Below are 25298 nucleotides of genomic sequence, written 5' to 3'. Positions count from 1 at the left end.
ACCCTCCAGATAACATCTCGACCAATAAACCCAAAGGTTACCCCGGTAACTCTACATTTACCATCGACAATCCAGTGAACCTGCACATTCCTGGATACTGCGGAGTAATTTAGTGAGGTCACTGAATCTAATCTGGACATTTTTGGCTGTGAGAGGAAAACCAAACACCCAGAGGAAACTCACGCACACACAGGCAGAAGGTACAAACACCGCACAGAGTATCACCAAAGGGTGGAATCGAACCCAGGTCATTGGTGTTGTAAACCAGTATTGCTAGCCACTGTGCCACTCAACGACCAGCTGCGAGAGAAACTGCATCCTCCCACTTTCTCTGGATCTGTCACATCTGTTCAAATGATGTCCAATTCCAGTGCGGTGCTTTTGACAAGCCCTCCTTTACCTTCACCTCAGGATTCACATTCTGGTGGACAGGGCCTTAAGCTGTGACTGACACATTGCCTGCTCTTCTGTCCTCACCCCTTCCCCTTTTTCCAAGTTGTCCATTAATACTGCAGCATGCAAGATAATTGCTGATCTAAAATAAAACAAAGAGCTGCATATAGTGGAGATCGAAAACAAAAGCTGTTCTGATGAAGAATTCCCAAATTAAAAATTTTGACTCACTGTCTTCCTACAGAGGATTAGGAAAAAGTGAATTCTGAAATGAATTCCTGATGAAGGGCTTATGACTGAAACATAGACACGAAACATGAAACATCCATGGATGCGCCCTGACCCGATAAACTCTTTGAGGTCCAAACTTTCGACTTTCTTCCTTCAAATAGTACCAGACCCGTTGAGTTTTGCCTGCAAAAGCTTGTATATCTAATTTCCTGTTTAGAACGTACGCATTTTTTCCCTGCAGTATTGACTTCCATACACATCTCCCACCATTGTTTGCTGATACTTCTTGTTTATAACCTCCAGTCAAATGGTTTCTGTGTAATCTTATTGTTGGGGTGAGATGAATGGTAGATTCAGTGAGATCTTTCCTGAGGCCTTTCTTGACATCACAAAACCTCGCTGCACTTTGTTCGAACAATATATGAATTGAAAAGGCAGAGAAAGATATGGGCCAAGTGCAGGGAATTGGGGTTAATGTGGACGGACATTTTGGTTGGTATGGACCAGTTTTGGCTGAATGGCCTGTCTCTGTGCATGAAAGTGGTTTTGGGTATAGACATAGAGGGTGAAATTGAGCAACAATGTCTTGGAAGGATGTGTTCACAGGTTTCAGAATGCTGAGATATAGACATTTCAATAACATCCGGCAAAATAAGCCAGTATTAAGAGTAGTGATGGTGAATGGAACATAGCAATGAGTTCAGATGATGGAGAGTTGTGGATGAAGACTTGTTCTGCAGCTCTGTAACTGTGAATGGGGTCAGCAGAGTCTTCATCTAACAGCTGAATCTAACAATAATTTATCTTGGAGTGATTTTCATTGAGTGTGACAGGGAGATTGTCTGCACGAGGCTGAGCTAGTTTCCTGGTGCTATCATATCGAACTCACCTCATTAACTACCCATCCTACCCCATGGTGTCCCTCTCATTCAATGCTAGCCCCATTCTCCCACCCATCTTGTCTGGAGGTATCCAGCATCGCCCGGATGCCCCTGGATATTCCTTTATCCCTTGCACTGGTGCCACTTTTAAAAGAACAATGGGCACTCGATTGAGCTTTCCTCAGTTTGGAGCTGCCATGTACAGTTTACCCAGACCATAGCAGATAAGAATCAATTACACCACGGTTTGTCAACAGGGTCACAGATATCCTGGTGGATGGGTTAGTACATCTCTTCACAGAGTGGGCCACACCAGCAGACCCACCGAGCATTATCAGAGCTCACCACCCAGCTCAGTGCAGTACCTGCGATCTGTAGCAATGTCCAGCAATACAGGACAAACATCGATGACATTGCCCACTCTGCGTGGATAAGGTCATTGTATGCTCTCTGGTCCTTCATGCTAAACGTATGTCTGTTCCAGCACGGACACCCGAACAAGGCTCATGCTCCACCACTCTCACTCCTGCATTCAGCAGCAACCCCTCTTTCTCTGTGTCTCTTGCCTTTGTCATATCCCCACAGATTGTAGAATGATCTGGAGAATGCTGATTATGGAATATTCCAAATAATATTCCAAATAATTCCCAGTTTCAGGAAAATGGTAGTGCCCCAGTGTGTAAAACATTAGGTGAAGGAACAGAGTGTTTCTTTTTAAATCACATGCAACTAAAATCCATCATGAGTCCATTCAGCCCTTCAAATGTGCTGTACCATTTAATAAGATCGAGGGTGATCTGAATGTCTCCTGAGCTTCACGTTGCAGGAACTTTCAATCATTTTCAGCCCTCTGGTTCCCTGTTACTGACCAGACAACACTCATGCACTTCCTACCTTGGGTTTCTTCAAGAATGTGTTCGGGAGGCATTTCCCATGGGGAGCAACCCTCAAAAAATATATTCCATCAGCTTTTTACTTTCAGACAATGGTTAGCATGCCTCACACAGAACAATCAAAAATGTACTTATATTTTAAAGTTATCGACATCTAATCACAACTAGTAATTCTGGTTATTTCACTTGGTCAACTTATTCATCCAAAGATAGCATGCAATCAACTCTCTCGCTATAAAATACAATTTCCAGCGAAGATTTTTTTTTTCCTCAGCTATTAGCTTGACCGTTATCTGAATTGTACCTTTTCTCCTTCTTATCAAAGTTTATATTTTACTTTGACTTTGGCTATTTCTGTCTATAGCAGTTACACAGTCTCGCAATCTGTTGGCTGGATGGCTGGCTGGTGATCCAGAGGAAAGCCAACAGTGCATGTTCAATTCCCCACACAGACAGAGGTTGCTATGAAGGGGACGCTCTCTCAACATCGTCCTGTCACCCGAGGTGTGATGACCCTTAAGATAAACCATAATTTGTGGTCTCGCTAATAAGAAATGTGGTCCTTTGGGACTCTATTCTATCCATGTTAACATTTTAATTTTTTCAAAAATGTTTTTTATTCAAAGAAAATCTTTTTAATGCTTCAATGAATCAATAAGTATCCAACTCAAAAATCAATGCAAATTGAACACAATTACACCCATGTGCATTTACATAAAGAAAAACAAGGTAAATCAACGGACCGAAGAAAAACAAAAAAAATTAAATAACGAATAGTAGAACTCAGTGTAACAAAACTATAGCTCTCAAACTTCAAGAGCATTAACTAATACATGTTCATTTGCTCATAATTCTTCCTCTCTGGACATTTGATTCATTAGTCAAGTTCGTCATAGCTATATACAAGTCCTTATTAGAGTGGCAGACAGCCTGTACCTTGGGAAATCAAAAAGGGCTGCCATGTCTTATAAAAATCCTCTATTTTATGGTGCAACATACCTTTAAAAAAGTCCAAAGGGCTATGCTCCATTACGAGGTTACGACAACCCAACAGACCCAGGGGGTTTTCAGACACCCAACACAACAGAACTTTTTTTTCTGAACTCAGAGAGGGAGGGTATTAAAGTGTTTTTTCCTATGCACATCTGAGTAAGGTAGACTGGGAAGGCCCAGGAAAAGGGAAATCTGATCCATCTCCAATTCGTTCCCCAAGATCCTCTCCATCCCAGAGAACACACCGTTCCTTTCGTGCCGGTGGAAGGCCAACAAGCAATGAGTAAGAGCGTCCATAGTCATTCTGTATTTAAGACATACTCCCATCTTGAATTTTGAGAGAGGATCTAGGGCCAGATAGACTCTATGAAGAATCTTCAACTACATGGCAAGAGTCTTCTTACAGATCGAAATACTTCTTGCATTTTCACAAATATCCTCCCCTTTGTGCAAAGAGATCTCAAACCCCAACTCTCTTTGCAGACCTCAGAAAGGCACAACGTCTCGTCTGAGGGGCCACACTCCAACAAATGATAAAGGGTACTGACAGAGAGTGTGTTCTTAGCACTAAGCACCCTCTTCTCTGTATCGGATCTGTGCGGGTCTATTAAAAGCGTGGTTCTTTTTTGAATAACATCTTTGATCTGATAAAAAGAAACCAGAAGAGATCTCTACTTGGTAGTCTATAGTTACGACTTATTTCATCAAAGGACATCCTTGTTTCTCCTCAGATAAATCATAAAAGCAAGATACACCCACGAGTTGCCCACAGATTAAACATGGAATCCAGTATCCCCGTCAGAAACACGGTACACCACGTTTAAGGGTAAGAAATGAGGTTTGGCTATATTGTACTCGCTCGGACACATTGCCCTCCCTACTTTAAACTAATTGATACTTATTGGGAAATGACAATACTTCGTAACTGTCCTCATTTTGTCTATGAATAGCAATCTAATAAGAGAGCACTTTGCCTGAGAAGCTTCAAGATCTAACCATATTGACGCTGAGGCCTCACTAACATCGGGTGAAGAAGAGCTTAATTGATAGCTTTTAATATCCGGGAGATCTACTCCCCACAAATTGTGGGGTCGTTGCAATTTGGTTAACTTGATAAGGGGTCACTTATGGTGACAAATCAAAGAGCTACATCATCCATTTAGTCGCCTAAATGTTGGTCTGGGAAACATCAAAAAAAGCATCCATACAGGGTATAGCAAACAAGGGAGGGCATTCATGTTAATAAGAGCTATCCAACCCAGCCAGGATATTGGAAATGTCTCCCATCTTCGAAGGTCTTGTTTAATTTTGTCAAATAAATGGACAAATCCCACATTAATATAAGTTCAAAGATAGGATTAATGATATTTTTTTTAAGTGCGAGCATCACCGGAGTAAGACGAACCCGGAAGACTGCAGCTAAAGTAAGGCAGTTTTTAAAAATTACTTACCGGTAGCGGACAGCGGTATTTTCCCTTTCACAGAAGGAACGGGAGAGCGGAGGAAGTGACAAGCACCAGAGGGGCAGCCGGGAAGGAAAGCAGTGACCACATATATCAGCAAGGCGGCTAAATCGTTAGTAAGGTAACGCTCATTCTAAAGTTCCTCTATTGAATATAAATTTGTTATTAATTTTATAGCAACTTGAACTAAGCTTCCTACTTTAGTACTGACTATGTGTTCAGATAAGTCGGGTATAGATGCTAGGGCAGTTGCTTGCTCCTCCTGCAGAATGTGGCAGGTGGGAGACATGGAACACATCTCCGCTGGCAAAATCTGCGGGAAGTGCACCTGACTCTAGCTCTTTGAAAACCGTGTTAGTGAACTGGAGCTGGAGCTGGATGAACTACGGATCATTCGGGAGGCTGAGGGGGTAATTAAGAGGAGTTACCGGGAGTTGGTCACTCCAAAGACTCAGGACATTGATAGATGGGGTACAGTTAGGGGGAAGGAAAGGTAACAGACATACACTTCAGAGATCCCCTGTGGACATTCCCCTCAGCAATATGTATACTGTTTTGGATACTCCCTGTGGGGGATGACCTTCCAGAGGAAAGCCATAGCTGTCAGTTCTCTGGCACTGAGCCTGACACTGTGGCAAAGAAGGGAAGGGGGCAGGATAGAAAAGTACTCGTGGTAGGGGACTCGATAGTTAGGGGAATCGACAGCAGATTTTGTGGTCAGGATCGGGATTCCCGGAAGGTATGTTGCCTCCCTGGTGCCAGGGTCTGGGACGTCTCCGATCAGGTGTAGAAGGTTCTAAAAGGGGAGGGCGAACAGCCAGAAATCATGTTACATATTAGCACTAATGATATATCCAGAAAAAGGATCGAGGATATAAAAAGTGATTTCAGGGAGTTAGGATGGAAGCTGCAAAGCAGGACGAATAAAGTAGTGTTCTCTAGTTTACTACCGGTGCCACGAGATAGCGAGGCAAGGAGCAGGGAGCGGGTGCAGCTTATCACGTGGCTGTGCAGCTGATGTAGCAGCGAGTGCTTCAGATATGTAGATAATTGGGATGCCTTCAGGGGAAGTTGGGACCTGTACAAGAAGGACGGTTGCATCTGAACTGGAAGGGGACCAATGTCCTGAGTGGAAGGTTTGCTCAAGTAATTTGAGAGGGTTTAAACTAGTATGGCAGGGGGGTGGGAACCTGAGCTGTATACCTGAGGAGAGAGGTGATGCAGATGAGGTAATAGCAAGAGGTAGAACAGCTAGTGGGAAGGATTTTCCTGGGAAGGGACCAAGGGATCAGTTAAAGTGTGTTTGCTTTAACGCAAGGAGTATCAGGAATACAAGTGATGAACTTAGATCATGGATCAGTACCTGGTGCTATGATGTTGTGGCCATAACAGAGACATGGGTTTCTCAGGGGCAGGAATGGTTGCTGGATGGTCCAGGGTTTAGACCATTTAAAAAAAGAATAGGGAGGGGGGAAAAGAGGAGGGGGCGTAGCACTACTAATCAGAGAGGGTATCACAGGTACAGAAGCCTCCATTTTCGAGGAGTATCTGCCTACCGAGTCAGTATGGGTGGAAATTAGGAACAGCAAGGGAGCAGTCAGCTCGTTACGGGTTTACTACAAGCCCCCCAGTAGCAGCAGGGAGATGGAAGAAAGCATAGGTCGACAGATTTTGGAAAAGTGTGGACGTAGTAGGGTTGTTGTAACAGGTGACTTTAACTTTCCCAATATTGATTGGAACCTCCTTCGAGCAGAAGATTTGAATGGAGCTGTTTTTGTAAGGTGTATTCAGGAGGGTTTCCTAACTCAGTACATTCACAGGCCGAGGAGGGGAGAGGCCATCCTAGACTTAGTGCTCTGAAACAAGCCGCGGCAGGTATCAGATTTTGTGGTGGGAGAGGATTTTGGTGATAGTGACCACAACTGCCTCACATTCTACATAGGTATGGAGAAGGAGAGGATTAGGCAAAATGGGAGGATATTTAATTGGGAAAGAGGAAATCATGATGCAATTAGACATGAGTTAGGAAGCATGGACTGGGAGCAATTGTACCATGGTAAAGGCACTATAGACATGTGGAGACTGTTTAAGGAGCAGTTGTTGCAAGTGATGAATAAATATGTCCCACTAAGTCAGTCAAGAAGTGATAAGATAAAGGAACCTTGGATGACGAGAACGGTGGACTTCTCGTCAAAAGGAAAAAGGTAGCTTACATAAGGTGGAGAAAGCTAGGGTCAAGCTCAGCTCTAGAGGATTACAGACAGGCGAGGAAGGAGCTCAAAAATGGTCTGAGGAGAGCCAGGAGGGGGCACGAGAAAGGCTTGGCAGAATGGATTAGGGAGAACGCAAAGGTATTTTTACACTTATGTGAGGAATAAGAGAATGGTCAAAGAAAGAGTAGGGCCGATCAGGGATAGCATAGCGAATTTTTACACTTATGTGAGGAATAAGAGAATGGTCAAAGAAAGAGTAGGGCTGATCAGGGATAGCATAGCGAATTTGTGTGTGGAGTCTGAGGAGGTAGGGGAAGCCCTAAATGAGTTTTTGTGCTTCTGTCTTTACGAAAGAAACGAACTTTGTAGTGAATGAAACCTTTGAAGCACAGGTGTGCATCCTGAAAAGGATAGAGATAGAGGAAGCTGATTTACTGAACATTTTGTCAAACATTAAGCATGACAAGTCGCCAAGCCCGGATCAGTTTTGTCCTCGGCTGATTTGGGAAACGAGAAATGCAATTGTTTCGCCACTTGCGAAGATCTTTGCATCCTCGCTCTCCACTGGAGTTGTACCTGAGGACGGGAGAGAGGCAAATGTAATTCCTCTCTTCAAGAAAGGAAATAGGGAAATCCCCGACAATTACAGACCAGTAAGTCTCACGTCTGTCGTCTGCAAGGTGTAAGAAAGGATTCTGAGGGATAGTATTTATGGCCATCTGGAAGAGCATGGCTTGATTAAATGCAGTCAACACGACTTTGTGATGGGCAGGTCATGCCTCACAAACCTTATCGAATTCTTTGAGGATGTGACTAGAAAAGTTGCTGAGGGTCGATCTGCGGATGTGGTGTATATGGACTTCAGCAAGGCGTTTGATAAGGTTCCTCATGGTAGGCTCATTCAGAAGGTCAGGAGGAATGGGATACAGGGGAACTTAGCTGTCTGGATGCAGAATTGGCTGGCCAACAGAAGACAGCGAGTGGTAGTAGAAGGAAAATATTCTGCCTGGAAGTCTATGGAGAATGGTGTTTCACAGGACTCTGTCCTTGAGCCTCTACTGTTTGTAATTTTTATTAATGACTTGGGTGAGGGGATTGAAGGATGGGTCAGCAAGTTTCCAGACGACACAAAGGTTGGAGGTGTCGTTGACAGTATAGAGGGCTGTTGTAGGCTGCAGCAGGACATTGACAGGATGCAGAGATGGGCTGAGAGGTGGCAGATGAAGTTAAACCTGGATAAATGCGAGGTGATGCATTTTGGAAGGTCGAATTTGAAAGCTGAGTAGAGGATTACGGATATGATTCTTGGCAGTATGGAGGAACAGAGGGATCTTGGTGTGCAGGTACATAGATCCCTTAGAATGGCCACCCAAGTGGACAGTGTTGTTAAGAAAGCATATGGTGTTTTGGCTTTCATTAACAGGGGTATTGAGTTTAAGAGTCGTGAGAGCTTGATGCAGCTCTATAAAACTTTGTTTAGACCGCACTTGAATACTGCTTCCAGTTCTGGAAGCTCAATTAAAGGAAAGATGTGGATGCTTTGGAGAGGGTTCACAGGAGGTTTACCAGGATGCTGCCTGGACTGGAGGGCTTATCTTATGAGGAGAGGTTGACTGAGCTCGGACATTTTTAATTAGAGAAAAGATCGAGAAGAGGGGACCTAATTGAGGTATACAAGATAATGAGAAGCATTGATAGAGTCATTAGCCAGAGACCATTTCTCAGGGCAGAAATTACTAACACGAGGGGTCATAGTTTTAAGCTGATTGGAGGAAGGTATAGAGGATATGTCAGGGGCGGATTCTTTACACAGAGAGTTGTGAGAGCATGGAATGCGTTGCCAGCAGCAGTTGTGGAAGCAAGGTCATTGGGGACATTTAAGAGACTACTGGACATGCATATGGTCACAGACATTTGAGGGTGCATACATGAGGATCAGTGGTCAGCACAACATCGTGGGCTGAAGGGCCTGTTCTGTGCTGTATTGTTTTATGTTCTATGTTCTATGTTCTAATATACATAAATAGGAAACATGCCCATTATCCCCTGGGACCATTGAAAAGGAAATCAGGATTCTCCAACAGCATCAGTTATTTTCCTGATTTCGCCCATAAACATGGCCTCCGACTTTATAAAATCAATGGTTTCGTCAGAAAAGGCACCAAAGAGCTGATGCATTGCATGTGGTAAGGTACCAAAACGGTGGGATTTAACAAAAATTTAAGACAATTATCTGCAGACAATGTAATCTTACGTGACTTCTATCCCACTTCTGGGGCAGATATGTTGAGGTCCCTGCAGATGGCGTTCACCAGTGGCTCAATCACCAACTTAAACAACACTGACAAAAGGGGTTAACCTTGTCGATGGCCTTTAGAAATATTAATTTTACAGGATCGCACACAGAGGATCACTTTCAAGGACCCTCACCCACTTGAGAAAAACTTTGCCTGTACCAAAACATTCTAACATATTGAAGAGATACCGCCACTCAACCCAAGCAAATTACTTCTCTGCATTTAAAGAGATCATTAATACCTGTATAATTTGCTGTTGACACGCTTGGATCATATTGAGCAATCTCCTAACATTGTTGGAATATCTACAGCCTTTTATAAGCCGGTGTGGTGCACTTTGACAATGGAAGGATAAATAGTTTCCATGCTTAATGCAAGGGACTCAGACAGAATTTTGAAATCAATATTTAGAAGTGAGATGGCCCTACGAGAAGCACAATCTTTTGGTGTCTTCCTTTTCTTAAGAATAAGAGAGATACGAGCCTCTCTTAAGGATAGTGGGAGGCAGTCCTGACTGTGAGAGTGACTAAAATGGGAAGCATCGGCCCTGACAATTGGTTTATAAATTCCTCAAAAAATTCACTTGGATATCCGGCAGGACGAGGCGCCTTTCCGCCTGGAAGCTGGTTTACGCCCTAGTGCACTGACAATTGTGCATTAAGACAAGACACTTATTTGGGAGTTACCCCTGGAAGATCCAGTTCTTGAAGAAGGATTACATCTTAATCCATTTATCCACATAATGCTCAGTCTGATATAATTCGGAGTAAAATCTCCAAAATGCTATGTTTATCTTTATGGGATCGCAGGTAAGGGTCCCAGTACCTTCCCTAATTGAGGTAGTGGCTTTGGGGCTCTCTTTTCCCTCGCAAGACAGGCTAAATACTTTCCAGGCGTATCACCATGCTCAAAAAGCCTTTGTTTTGCAAAAGTAAGTTCCTTCTTAGCTGTCTGTGTGAGCATAGAATTCACTGCAGACCGAAGCGTTGTGATCCTCTGCAGTCTCGCTACCGAGGGTCTATCACAGTATGCCCTCTCGGCTGCCTTCAACCGTGCCTGGAGCAAGCGTTCCTGCTCCAGCTTCCCGCATCCTAAAGAATAATTATTTCTTTGTCATAAGCCTTAGCAATTTTCCATAGAATGGATGGGTTACTGGTTGAATCTGAATTAATGGCTAAGAAAGATCTGAATTCATTACAGAAATACTCAATGTACTTACTATCCTTAAGAATAAAGGGAACCACTCGCCAGTGTCTCGAACCTGCCATATTGCCCTTAATCTTAACCAATAAGTAGACTGTTGCTTGGTCAGAAATGGTATTATTCGCAATTGTACAGAACACCACTGAATCGAAGACTGCTGCACGGTGAGGAAGAGATCAACCCTCGTGTGGCATTTCTGCGGGTTAAAGAAGAAAGTAAAATCCCTATTTATGAGGTGGATCTGCCTCCATACATCCTCCAGCCCCATTTCCACACAAAAATCCACTCAATGCTTCGATTGGAAAGATGGTGCTGGGGGCCTTTGGACATACTGTCCATCGTGGGTGCAAAAGACAATTGAAATCTCCTCCAACAATAATGTGCTGTGAAGAAAGATTACTTAATTTGGAAAATGCATCGATCAGGAATTTAAGACAGTGAGCCAGGGGGCAATGAACATTCAAAATACCGCTTTCTTTCCCATATATCTTTGAGGTTTATGATCCTCCTGTGGGTGTCTAATACAATCTAGTAATTTAAATTAAAGATTCTTCCTCACCAGTATGGCTTCTCCCCTACACCCAGGTAAAAAAAGACGAGAAATAAACCCGATCAAACCCACCTTGCTGTAATGTCAAATGCTTCTTGTCATCAAAGTGCATCTCCTGCAATAGGACAATATCCACCCTGTCCTTTTTAAGACGAAAAAGTACCTTTTCCCTCTTAACTGGCGAATGGCTCCCCTTAATGTTCCAGATACAACATTTAAGCACGACATTAGCCATTACAGAGTGAAACAATATTTGAACTCCAGAGATGAAGAACTCGAATTACAAATCGCTGAGCACCAATGAAAACAGAATCATAGAGCCTAAAAAGGCATACAAACTAAAGCTACTACAAATAACAAGCTCTCAAAACGTTCCAAAACTAAATACATACAAAAACAAAAAAAAAGGATACAAAGTGCCAATGGCACTCAGGAGGGGCATTTACCGCCCCCCCCCCGCCCACTGGGAGCATTTGCAGGTCACAAATCCTTATCTTCTGCCCCATTATCAATACTGCATCCAGGGCAATTAATCACAAACATTGGGATTGAACTGCCCTTAGGTAGGCATTCAGTCATCACGATCACCTTCATATCTCCCTCCAGCTTGAGCCGAACCAGACACACAAACTAAGCAAAAGAAAAACGAGTAGTATTACTAATGAAGAAGTTAAAAGTATGTACTCTACACATCCCCGTCTATAATTTGACACTGCTTAATACCAGAAACATTCAACAAACTTTCTTTTAAAAAACAGAATCAGGATTATCGCTTTCCATTAAAGCATCCAGCCTACTTTAAAGTGTCCACAAATGTTTTTGCATCCTCTGGAGAGTCAGTGGATATATTGAAAAATCCACGAGTGCGTGGATCTATTGAAAACATATGGAGCACCGCTGAGTTTATTCAGGAATGCTGAATCTCAAGTTCCCTTAATCTTCTCTTGATGTCATCAAAAGATTTTCTTTCATGAATCACTGCCGCTGAAAAGACCTGGAAGAACATAATCCTGGAGCACTCTTCGGGTCTCTTCCCTGTGTTCCGGAAGTTTCCATAAGTCTTTGTTTGTCCCTGCAACGATGTAATCGCACAAGGACAGGGTGAGGGCGTTGGTCTGAGCCTGACCTGCGCGCCGTAACCGAATGAACTGTCTCACTCTTCACCCGTCCCTCTTCAGCTTTGAAGTGAAGGAATCTCTGCAGCCAGTTCTCGCAAAAAACGCACTGGCTGATCACCTTATACCCGGTCCAGCAGACCGATGATATGAACATTCTTCATCCTTCCCCTGTTACCGAGGTCGTCACCTTGTTCAGTTAAGGTACGGACCTGTTTTTCAAGGGTGAGGATCCGCTCCTTACACGAATCGATCGCAGTCTCTGCCCCTGTAGTTTGGCGCTCAACCTCATTAATTCGGATTCCAAGGCTTTCAAGTTGCTGTTCATGTTTTTGGAGCACTGCTGAGAGTGATTCCATCCTCCTGCTGAACTTTTCTTCAATCATGGCTTCAATCATTTCACGTAACTTGGTGAACTCCGGGACTGGTGAGAAACTGAGTCCATCGACCGAACAGAGGGGGGTTACAGGTGTGGCCCCAGGCATGCTGAATGCTTCTGACGGGTGCCCCGTGTGTTGGAGCTTACTCGATCCTTTCCCGTGTTTTGTCATTTCCACTTGACAAAACGGGATTAGTAAGGATTCTGTAGCTCTTTGAGTATTGAATTTTAAGTAAATAACTGTGGTGGGGGTGCATTAGAGCATTACTGTGATGCAGAACCCAGCAAAGCAGACCTTTCAGATCGCTGCCATCTTGTTTCGCCCTTAAAACTTTATTGCTGTTATAATTTCATTTAATTCCTGCATGTTCTGGAGCCGTATCATTCGGTACCACTGTCTACATTTTGCCCAACACTGCACATTGCTGCCCATTCCTCGATAATCCTTGACTCATCTGTGATTCGTGAACCTTGCCTCAAAAATATTCAATATCTCTGCCTCGAATGGTCTGCAGGGAAGAGTGTTTCAAAGACTCACTTCACCCTGAGTAAACAAAAATAAACAGACTCATCGGTGTGTGAGATTAGTTTTATTTTTGTATCCTTATCTGAGAAAGGATATAGTAACATTGGAAGCAGTACAGAGATGTTTCACTACAGTTATTCCGTGGATGAAGGGCTGACAATATGGAGACTTTAACAGGTTACTCTTGGAATGAGAGCTGATCTTATTAAAATATACAAAGCCTTGAGCTGAGTGGATCAACTAGATACTCACTGGGTGTTTGCATAGTCTAAACCTGTTGTCATTGTCATAGAACCCCTACAGTCTCGCTGGGTAGGCTAGGCCTTTGTAAAGATTGAACACCTGTGAGTGTGCTGGGAGGTGAGCATTTGCTGCATCTGCCTCAGCCTGTTGAGTGGACCATCCTCTGTGAGTTAACTGCACCTTTTACAATGAACTGTATTCTTATGCTTGGTCCTGGTTCTCTCTGGACACACCAGACCTCTATGGAAACGGAAGACATGTGTGTGCATGCTGTGGAGTATGCATTTGCTGCCTTCAAGAGTGGACTCTGCCTTTGGTTGTAGACTCTATCTCTGAAAATGCACTCTGTACACTGGACTGGAGTCTGTTTCTGGGAATGGATTCTGCATTCTGAAGAGACTGTTTATGCTAATAGACTTTGTGTACCAGAAAGGATTCTGTCTTGTTGCTTGTTGCTTGTTGGGTTTATCACCTGCATGGTCTTTGTGAGTGCCTGGGTCTGGCACTCACTGTGAGCTGGGAGGCTCATAGGTCATCCTGAAAGCTGTCACCGCCTCGAGTTCGAGACTCAGGGAATAACACCTTCTCAGCATCTAATTGTCAAGCCCCCACTGTATCTTGTACATTTCAGTAATATCACCCCCATTCATTTCAACCACAATGAATAATCGCCTCACCATTTTAGATACACTCAATAAATCAACCCTTTAATCACAGGAATCCGCCTCATGAACCAACCTGGTTACCTGGAACATCAGCATGCTGACGTTACGTTTCATGCACAGGAACACTCCCATCCCATTGTGGTGCTCCTTTTTTTGGGAGTCCTCTCCATTAAATAACAGCCTGCATTTTGGTTCTCAGTGTCATCTATAAACTGGGATGTGTATTGCACTCAGCTCCCGCCGTCAGTCTGTCAGTATAGATTGTAAATAACTGATGCCATTGGACTGATATTTTTGGTAATCCAACAGATACACCTTTATCATGAAGATCCAATAATCCTGACTCTCCGATTTCTATGTGTTAACGAACTGTCATCCCATGCTAACATATTATCCATCATACTAGAAGCCTCTGTCTTGTGTCAGCACGTTTATTTTGTGATACATTGTGAAAAATCCCTGGAAAGCCTTATGTTGACCAGTTCCCTTTATTAAGTCTGCTTGTCACATTCTCAGGAGTTCCTGATGAAAGGCTCCTGCCCGAAACATTGATTTTCCTGCTCCTTGGATGCTGCCTGTCCTGTTGTGCCTTTCCAGCATGACTCTAATCTTGACATTCTCAGGGATCTCCAGAAAAAAATGTGTATGACTTTACAGAACAAAAATACTTTTCCTTTCACAAAACCATGCCAACTCTGCATTAAGCTTTTCTAAATGCCATGTGATTCCTTCCTTTAAAGCAGACTCGAGCAAATTCCCAGCAATAATGGTGAGGATAAATGGTTCCTGCTTTCTGTCTCTTTCCTTTCTTGAAGACAAGTGCCACATTGGAGGTTCTCCAGTTTCGGTGGAACATTCCTGTAATCCAGGGAGTTATGGAATATTTCACACAGTCCTGCTCGTCACTCTGTGACCACTTCTTTTAAAATTAACTATGAATTACTGCTGACCTGCTTACCCTTATTCTTACCTGTTAGTTAAAAACCTTGTTACTTTTGTTACAGACAGTTCAAGAAATTCCCTCCTATTACCATTTTGTTTATACCATTGACATGCTTACAGTACTTTCCCCATGAGGAACGATTTAAAATACTGGTGTAAGTTATTTGCCTGTTCCCTGTGGCCAGTTCCCTAGTTACACCCTCCATATGGCCTCATGATTCAGATCTCATTGCCCTACACTGACGTCGGAGGGCTGCACAGAAGAAACAAAAATGCAGCTTAAGTTCATTTATACATCAACATTTTACAACCAATCCCTTTTCAAATGATAGGCTCCAGTTCTGTTTTTCCCATCAAAGGTCACAATATCACGTATCCTCCGCCTCCCCTCCCCATTGCTCCTCATGTGCCACGTATTTGCCCAAACACTCCACTTGTCTCAATCACCTTGGAGCTTTCTGACATCCTGCTCACCCACGCACAATCTGATATTGTTTAGTGCCATCTGCAAATTTGAATATATTGTACTTGATCCACTCAATCATACATATGATGTGTATTGGGAATAGCTGGGGCCCAAACCCCAACCCTTGCTATATCCTCCAAGCCTTCCATTCAAAAAATACATTGTTTTATTTCTACTCACTGCTTCCTGACAGCTCTCCCATTCTAAAACCATATTAGTCCCAGTCCCATAGGATTTGAATTTGCATAATAGGCTTTATCAAAAATCTTTCTGAAAATGCACATATTTCATTGATTGCTTCTCCGTAATTATGCTAAAGGCACTTTCTCAAATATGATTCCCATTTGATCAATCTCTGTTGACTTTGTCTGTGCTCATTACTTTTAGTTCCAATACTTCCTCTAAAACATTTCAGGTGCTAATTTCATTCTATTCCATTTTTCTAAACAGACTCATGTTCACTAGTTTTGTTGGGAAGTTTTCTTTTTTGTTTCGTTTTCTTATGTGAAGACATATCTGAAGTATTTGGTCCACAGTTCTGTCTTTTCCCTGTCCTCAATTCTCTGGTATCAAACTGTAAGAAAGTTGCACCTTTTTTCCCGTAATTTTGCCATTGACATATTTTCAGAAGACATTACAAGTTCAATCTTAAAACCCTTGTTAATATACTCTTCAGAAACCCATCAATTCCTACCTTCAGCTCAATGATTGATCTTCCACAGCCATACAAACAGAAGCACAGACTTTGTCCCATCAACAATACAGCACGGTCGACATTATTCCCACATTCCGACACAAAACCGTAGCCGTGAATCTTATGTCATTTCAAGTTCACAACCGTGTATTTTCTAATGGTTGTGAAGTTACCATGACAATTCTTCTCTCAGAAAGTGCATTCCTGACCCCAACACCATCTGAGTGAAAAACAATCCTCAATTCCTCTCCACATCTCAAATCCTTCACTTTAAAATATGCTCCATTGTTCTTGGCCATTTGACTAAAAGCCATCTATCCATCCTGTCCAGGTCCCTCGTAATCCTATCCTTCTGAATATTGGCCCACTCAGCCTTCTCTCCTCCAAAGTAAACAGCCTGAGCTTATCCAGCCTATCTCCATAGCTCATATGCTCCATCCCAGCGAACATCCTGGTGAATCTCCTCTGAGCCCTCTCCATTACAATCACATTCTTCCTGTAATGTGGCTCCCAGAACTACAATCAGTATTCCATCTTGGCAAAACCAAACTTCCGCATAGCTCTTATAATCTATGCCTTGATGAATAAAGGTTATATCTATGGTCCCTATGCTTTCTCAAATTGTGCATTAACCAGTTTAGTCACATTCAGGGATGTGTGGAGAAGCACCCTCTGAGCTTCTTCGTGTGCTGCCATTCATTGAGTTCTCCCCTGTCCAGTTCCTTCTTCCAAAGTGCATCATTTCATATTCATCAGGGTTACATTCCATCTGCCATTGATCCACCCATCTGACCATTCCATCTGTATCTTCCTGTAACATAAGACCTTCCTCCTCACTGCCAACCACCCGGCCAATCTTTGTATCAAACACAACCTTAGTTGTCACAGTCCCGCCACCCCCGTCTATATTCACAGCTGCATCATTTATGAATACCACAAATAATCAGGTTAAAGATGACACAACACCAGGTTACAGTCCAACAGGATTATTCAGAGGCACTACCTTCGAAGAGCTGCTTCTTCATCAAGTGGTTGTGCGCTTTGAAATCTCGTGCCTCTGAATAAACCTGCTGGACTATCACCTGGTGTTATGTGATTTTTAAGTTTGTCCACCCCAGTACAACACCGACACCTCCGTATCACAAATAATAAGGGACACAGTACTGATCCCTGTGATTTACCATTGGACACTGGTCTCAGTCACATCAACAGCCTTCAACCACTACCCTCTGTCTCCTAACAGTAAGGTGATTTGGATGCAACTTGGCAAGTCACGAATGCTTCCGACCTGTTCCTTTGTTATTCTTTTCCGCTTGACACACTTGCCGAATATCTGGTAATTCTCCCTAATCTTGCCCTACCAGCAGGTTTCTATGCCCCTGTTTTAGGCAGTTCTCACCAAGTGAAGAATTTCCTCATTATTGCGGTCTTAAATGGTCTATCCCTTAAACAGCAATTATTTGCCTTTAATGTGGAACTGGCAGCCATGGAAACGTCCTGTTTATTTCCAACTTGGTATATGTTTTGTGAAGTTTCCAAGTTTCATTGTGACACTCCTCTCATTCTTTCAAATTGTAAAGAACACAGGCTGAGTTTCCTCATCAGGCAATCTCGCCATCTGAGGGATTAATCTGGACAATGTCCATTGCACTTTTTTGTGGTTTTTATATTCTTTCTCAGATTGGGTCACCAACACTTTACACAATGGATGTAGGTTTGCTCGCTACATTTCCAGACGTTTCGTTATCTTACTAGGTAACATCCTCACTTGACCTCATGCGAAACAATGATTAAAATTCCTGCTTTCCATTTATATGTTTGGATTTCTTTGTGTTGGTGATGCTATTTCCTGTGGCGAAGTCACTTCCTGTTCCTTTTCGCAGAGGGTGGTTGTCGGGGTCTAAAAACTAATAGCACATCGAGTTAGACATCTGTCAGAAATACAGACGGATTTTCTCCATTGTTGCTGTTAATTCCCATACATCCAGTATCACACGCTGTATAATAGATTACAACAGTTTCCAACTTGCAGATGTCAAGTTAATTGTTCGGCAGCTCTCCAAACTATGTCTTCTTCCCTTTATAGATGCTTGGATCCCTTCCATTAATCTATAGTGTTTGGACCACGTTTGCTAACTTCCATTTATCCACAATGGCTTCTCGCCTCTGCAGAATGCACAGGAAAATGAAACACAGTCATCGACTGTGCAATTAATATTTCTATTGCCAATTTATGTCTGACATTTTAATATGAAGTACATTAGGTTTGTCAGACTTAGCAATGCTCAATCCAGTTACATTCTCAAATACCACCTTGTTACTGATATAAGTTGACTTTATGCCTTCAGTTGCATACGCCCAACATGATCACTGGGTATTACTGGGTGATTTTGTGCATCTTCCTCCATGAAGACAGATGCAAAGTAACTGGTTATTTTCTTGGCCATTTCCCTGTTTTTCACAATAAACTCTCCTCTCCCGATTACCAATTTCCATATTTGACCTTGCTTTTACTGTGTTTCCTTTGAAATACAGATTGTAGATTTATGCAGTGTTTTTGTTCTTGTTTGTTTGCATTCATGTTCTGTTTTTGATTTCCTTATCAATTTCATGGCCCTTGTTTCTCGATCGTGAATTTGTGAGAATTCTCAAGTTTCCACAATGACTGAAATTCTTCCGAAGCCACTTCCTATGATTAATACATTTTCTAATTTGTTATGTTAAACATCATTGTGTCAGTTTCCCTTTCTTTGGTGTTTATACCTGAAATAAATAGACGTATTATTCAGACTTTGCATTATTTCTATAAATCTCCTGGTCCTGACCAGATATATTTAGGAACACTGCAGGAGGACAGAGAAGGAATTGCGGGAACCCTGGCTGATATTTTTGCATCATCGCTGGCCAACAGGTGAGGTCCCGGAGGACTAGAGGACAGCGAATGCTCTGCCCTTACTGAAGAAGGGCTAAAAAGAAAAACTTGGGAACTATGGACCACTAAACCTAAAACCTGTAGCAGGTAACTTACTGGAAAAGGTTCTGAGAAATAAGATATACGTGCATTAGGAAAGACAGGGTGTGATTCTGAGCAAGATTAGAGTGGTGCTAGAAAAGCACAGCAGAGCAAGCAGCATCCGAGGAACAGGAAAATCAACCTTTCGGGCAAAAGTCTATCATCAAAGGCAGCACGGCTTTGTGCATCGGACACCATAGTTCACAAATCTGTTCGAATTCTATGACGAAGTGACCAGCAACGTTGAGGAGGTCAGGGTTGTGTGCGTCGTCTATATGGATTCAAGTAAGGCCTTCAATAAGCTTCCACATGGTGCGCTGCTGTGGAAGGTTAGATCGCATGAAAATGGAGGAGGACCTGCCAAATTGGATACAAAATTGGCTTGATCTTAGGAAGCAAAGAGTAATAGTGGAAGGATGCTTGTCAGACTGGAGGGCTGGGACTAATAGAATGCTTCGGGGCAATGCTGGCACCACTATATATTACAGTTATCTATAATTTAGATGAGAATGTATGTGCATGATTTGTAAGTTTGAAGGTGACAATAAAATAGGCAGTTATGTGGAGAATGACAAAGGTTATCAGAAATTTCAGAACTTACAACAGTACCTTGATCAGCTTGAGAAATGGCCCGAGAAATGGTAAATGGATTTTAATGCAGATCAGTGTAAGTTCTTGCATTTTACAAACTCAAATCAATATCGGAGTTTTATGGTGAATGGCTGGGTCTTAAGGAATGTAGTGGAACAGAGGAACCTTGGAATTCAGGTGCATAGTTCTCTGAAAGTTGATTCAGAGGTAGACAGGGCAATGAAGAAAACTTTTGGCACACGGGCATTCATCAGTCAGGGCACTAGGTAGCGAATTTGGGGAGCTAATCTGCAGAATACGGGGCACTGATGAGGCCATACTTGTAGCGTTATGTTCAGTTTTGGCAACGTTGCTATAGGAATGATGTTATTAAACTGGAATGAGTGCAGAAGAAATTTACAAGGATGTTGCCAAGGACTCAAAGCTCTGAGTTATAGGCAGAGGTTGGAAAAGCTAGGACTTTTTTCTTTTGCGTGTATGTGACTGGGGAGAGGATCTTATTGAAGGGTAAAAGATCATAACAGGCATGGATAGAGTGAATGCACTTTACTTCCCGGGATTGGACAATCACGGACTAGAGGGCATCAGTTTAAGGTCAAAGGAGTAAGAATAAAAGGGAACCTGAGGAGCAACTTTTTTACACACAGGGTGATACGCATATGGAATGAGCTACCAGCAGAAGTAGTGAAGGTGGGTACATTCACAACATTTAAAATGCATTTTGTCAAATACAGGATGGGAAAGGATTAGAAGGATACGGGGCAATGGCTGGGACATGGGGTAAGTGTAAATTGACATTTTGATCGGAATGGATCAGTTTGAGCCGAAGGGCCTATTGGATTCTATGAATCTAACAACCATTGCTTATCTCCCACTGAATGTTATTTTGTATTTTCCCAGTTCACTGGAACAAACTTGACCCTCTCGGCTCCATGTACAAACATTCTATATTGTATGCAGACGCCGTGTAAAATACAACATATTAATGTCACTATTCCTCCAAAGCTGCTTCAGAGCAAGGACATCGATTAGTCCTCCTGACCATACAACACCTAATCCGAAAAATCTTGATCTCTAGTTTGGTTCAATACATACTCTTCAACACACCTGATATACATTTTGGGAATTTATTTTTCACAGTCACTTAGTTAACGCAGTTGAGATGCAACTTGAGACCATCCAATAAGAATGCAGTATCGATGATATTTGCATGTCTAAGTTTCAGAGCATATAACGCTCAGAATTTCTGCAACAGTTTTAGTTTCGATATATAATACACCAATGTTTGCTTCTCCTTGTTATTTCTAAGCACCCCTTAAACTGAATCTGAGGGACATGGGCTGTGGCATTATTGGTGATAGACTTGGACAAGACATTCCGGAAGGGTCACCTTGACGCTGTGATACAGGCCAAGCGTTAATAACCTTCTCCGCTCTGTCAGAATGAGGGTCACCATATTCCATCTGCTCCTTCACACTCCCTATATACCTGTTATAGCACTGACCCCCGAACAAGGCTCACACTCTATTTCCAAATAAGGCTCAGGCATTTCCAAACTCACTGTTGAATTCAGCAACTTTCTTCCTCACTTTCTCTGTCACCTACACAATACCCCCCACACTAATAATACTAAATTGATTTACAACTGTCGACTGACTCATTCCGGGCACCTCACCATTCCCCCTGCCCCACATCCACCAGCACTAACAGCAGGGTCACCCATTTCCACTCTCCCTCCCTCTCTCCCTTTCTCCTGTTCCAGGAGAAACTGTCTGCAATGGGACAGAAAGGGCCAAGCCGGGTGGTGCTGTGCCTGATATCTGTTCCCTCACACCCCCTTCTCCCGCCAAGTGGGGAGGAACCTGGCATGAGCCGGACAGAAACAAGATGGCTCATGTGGAGCTTCTGAAACATCCACTTCCCATCAACTGAGTAAAGAGCAACATTCAGTTCTCACTTTAAACCCACTGTCAGTTCCAACGTCAGTCCATTCACACCCAAACAATAACAGATACCTCACTGCACAGAGATGCAGACACTGAAATGCACAGACGTATTGGTAAACACCCCAACATACTAACATGCACAACACATATAAGGAGATGGGCATACACACAGATTGCAACACACAGAGACATATACAATTGCACACAAATAGACACAAACACAGATAGAAACACAGAGACTGATACATAGGTACACAGATGTAGACACACAAATACACAGAAAACAAGCACATGGACACACACACATACGGACACACACACACACACACACACACACACATATATATGCACACATACATACAGAGACACAAGCACTAGTGTCATTATGACACAAATTGACACTTTTTTTGGTTTATAAAGGGATCAAGGATTCTAGGGAGAAGGCAGGAGATTGAGTTTGGGGTACAAACAAGAAATTATTGAATGGCATATCAGACTTGATGGGCCGAATGGCCTCATTCTGCTCCTTTTTTCATGCTCATGTAGTGTTATGCTGTCAAGTATTCACGTTCTGAGATTGCAGCAGAGGCTGTATTTGATACATATTTGACTGGAAAGAGTCAATGGGAATGTGGGGCAGGTTTGGAGGGCAGAATGGTTTATGGTGATTCATAATTATTATATCCTTAAGTATGAAAAGAGGTGGTGTTTTGATGTGAGGTTAGCACAGTTTTAATGTAATGGGTCCGACAATGAAATAAAGATGACCCTTTCCATTTAGTGCTGTGTGGTCTGTGGTATCCTCAACCTCAGGGAATAGGGAATATTGAGGATATTCTAGACTGAGCTCTACTGATCTTTGCTGGACAGGAAAGTCAATGTTTATCGGGAACAGACAGGAGAGGGATGATCAGAGACAACTGGACCAGCCATGAGCATTCTGAATGTGTTGTTCCCTCAATCCACACTCGATGTTGTTACAGAGATATACTGCTGCCCCTACCCCATGTGTTGTTCCCTCAATCCACCACTCGAAGCTGTTACAGAGATATACTGCTGCTCCTACCCCATGTGTTATTCCCTCAATCCACCGTCGAGGCTGTGACAGAGATATACTGCTGCCCCGAACCCATGTGTTGTTCCTTCAATCCACTCCTCAATGCTGTTACAGGGTAGGGGACCACACCAATCCGTCAGACAGGATTGTTACAATGAGACAGGAGGAGACCATTCTGCCCCTCTAAGAAATTACACTGGAATATAGAATTAAGTAATTCAGATCGTTGAGTACATTACACAGACCAGGACGAGGCCATTCCACCCGCCTGAGCGGCTACACAGGAACAGGGAATATGTCGCTAGCAGGAAATAGAGAGTAGAGAGAAATGTTTACTTTCAGGCTGCAAAGCTCTAACTGATGGAGTACCTCAGAGATCACTGTGGGGTCATCAATGACCAATAATCTGTATCAATGATCTGGAAGAAAGGGAGGGAATGGCTTGGAGCTCAATTAGCTTGTACACCAAGATGGTCATTCATTGTGTCGTCAAATTGAGATACTGAGTCTGCAATATGATTATAGACAGGGATGGTTAGTGTCCAAACCTTCAGTAGAAATAACATAAGGTAAATTGTCTGTTTTGGCATGGAGGATAAAATAATGGTAATCAATTTAAATGGAGAGAGATTGCAGATACAGGAGGTTTCCATGTTCCTGGGACATGAATCATGTGAAGTCAGTCTGCAGATGCAGCGAGTGATTTGGAAGGTAAGTGGAATGATGCTGTTTTTGACAAAAGGTTAAGGTTTAATTGCAGGAATGTTTTACGGCATCTGTACAGGGCATTGCTGAGACCACATCTGATGCACTGTGTACAGTTTTGATCCCCTAACACTAAAATAAAAGGATATAATTATTTTTGACATTTTCAAAGAGGTTTCTCTTTTCTCATTCCTGGGATGCCGGCCTTTGGTTATGGGGGATAATCAGTTCCGATCTTAGCCTAGAAATAGTACTGAATCACCATGACTTTCAGAAAAGTGCATCAGCTGGATACATATTATCTCTTGTCAGGGAGACTAAAGCTAGAGAATATATTTGAAGAAAAACATGTATTGATATTAACACACATACTATGAAGACACCTACCAATATTTACAAATTACACAGACACGTGTAAGTATGTCATCAAATTATAAAATGGGGACATTTTTTGAGATTAAATGGAATTGTGTACAACAAGAGCAATGATGCCCCATGCATATAATCCATATTCAGGTTTTCAAGAGAATTTTCCAGGAGAGCACACATGGTCCAGTTTGGTGTTCAGTTGACATTATTGTATGTTTCAACACAGAGAGGGAGAAAATTGTTCCCTGCCTGAGAAGCAACAGCCGATTGATCCCTTTCTCTTACTTTGTTCCACCAGATAGCAAAGTGTCAGTCTATAAAATCCCTGAGTTAACTTTGCCACTTGTGGTGGATTCCTGGTGAGGATTCATTGGAAACTCTCATATGCCCGAAACAAAGGGAATTCAGCCAAATCCAACTGTTCCAGAAAGAAATCCCACAAACAGTAGCTTATTTGAACAGAATAACTTCAAAGGCAGAATAACATTTGGAACACTCTGTTATTTTTCTATTTGATATGAGTTCAACGTTCTGTGTCTTACATTTTTTTTCTAGGTAATGCCCTAATCTGAGACTGATATCATTGATTACATCATTAAACTGGTTACATTTAAGATTAGTGTAACCAGTGGAGGAAAAGGAAACAGTCACCCTCCAACATTGGCTAGAACACAAATGAGAAATTTTCAAAGGGCTGTCCAAGTGGAAATTCCCTCCCCAGACGTTTGTGGTGCCTGGATGTTTACATTTATTCAAAGTTGTATTTGTTGACATTTGACAGAAAAGTGAATGTAGAAAATGGTATACAGACAGAAAAGTGCTGGGGACATCACAATCACATGACCCATAATCTTTGTGCATGGTGGAGCGGTGACAAAGTGTCTAATGGCACACTTCTGCTGCTCAGTCCTATGTTCCTATGTTCCATCCAACCACTCACAGCTCCTGAAAGGAGCAGTTGGAGGCCACTTGCTCCAAATACCTGATCCACAGTAACACAGCACCTCATTCAGTCCCTCAAGACTGTCTCACACACACACGGTTTAGTGTGGGTTGGAAAATGCTGTTTGGAAATCCAGGCTGGGTTCGAAAGACGCTTCTGGTCTCTTTGCAGAGTGTCTCCTCACTGCAACTTGTGCTTTATTTGTTGGTCATAATACAGGCCCAGATTCACTGTGAATATAACCCTCATATCTCACCCAGAGATGACTCACAAAATACTTTGCTCTGTCTGATTTCAACGTTCAATAACAGAACGTTTAGGAAAATTACAACCATTAACTTTGTAATTACAGAATATGAGGACATAAGAAACTGGATCAGCTAATTCGGGACGATCAAGCCATTGTCTACCATCATGGCTGATCTACTATTGGCATTAACTCCTTTTTAATGTCCAATTATTCACATCCCTTAGCTGCCTGACAGCTCAAAAATCCATCTACCTCCTCCTTAAATACTTTCAGTCCC

Source organism: Chiloscyllium punctatum, chromosome 23, assembly GCF_047496795.1.
Source record: "Chiloscyllium punctatum isolate Juve2018m chromosome 23, sChiPun1.3, whole genome shotgun sequence".
NCBI lineage: Eukaryota > Metazoa > Chordata > Chondrichthyes > Orectolobiformes > Hemiscylliidae > Chiloscyllium > Chiloscyllium punctatum.
Note: the sequence above shows the minus strand (reverse complement) of the source record.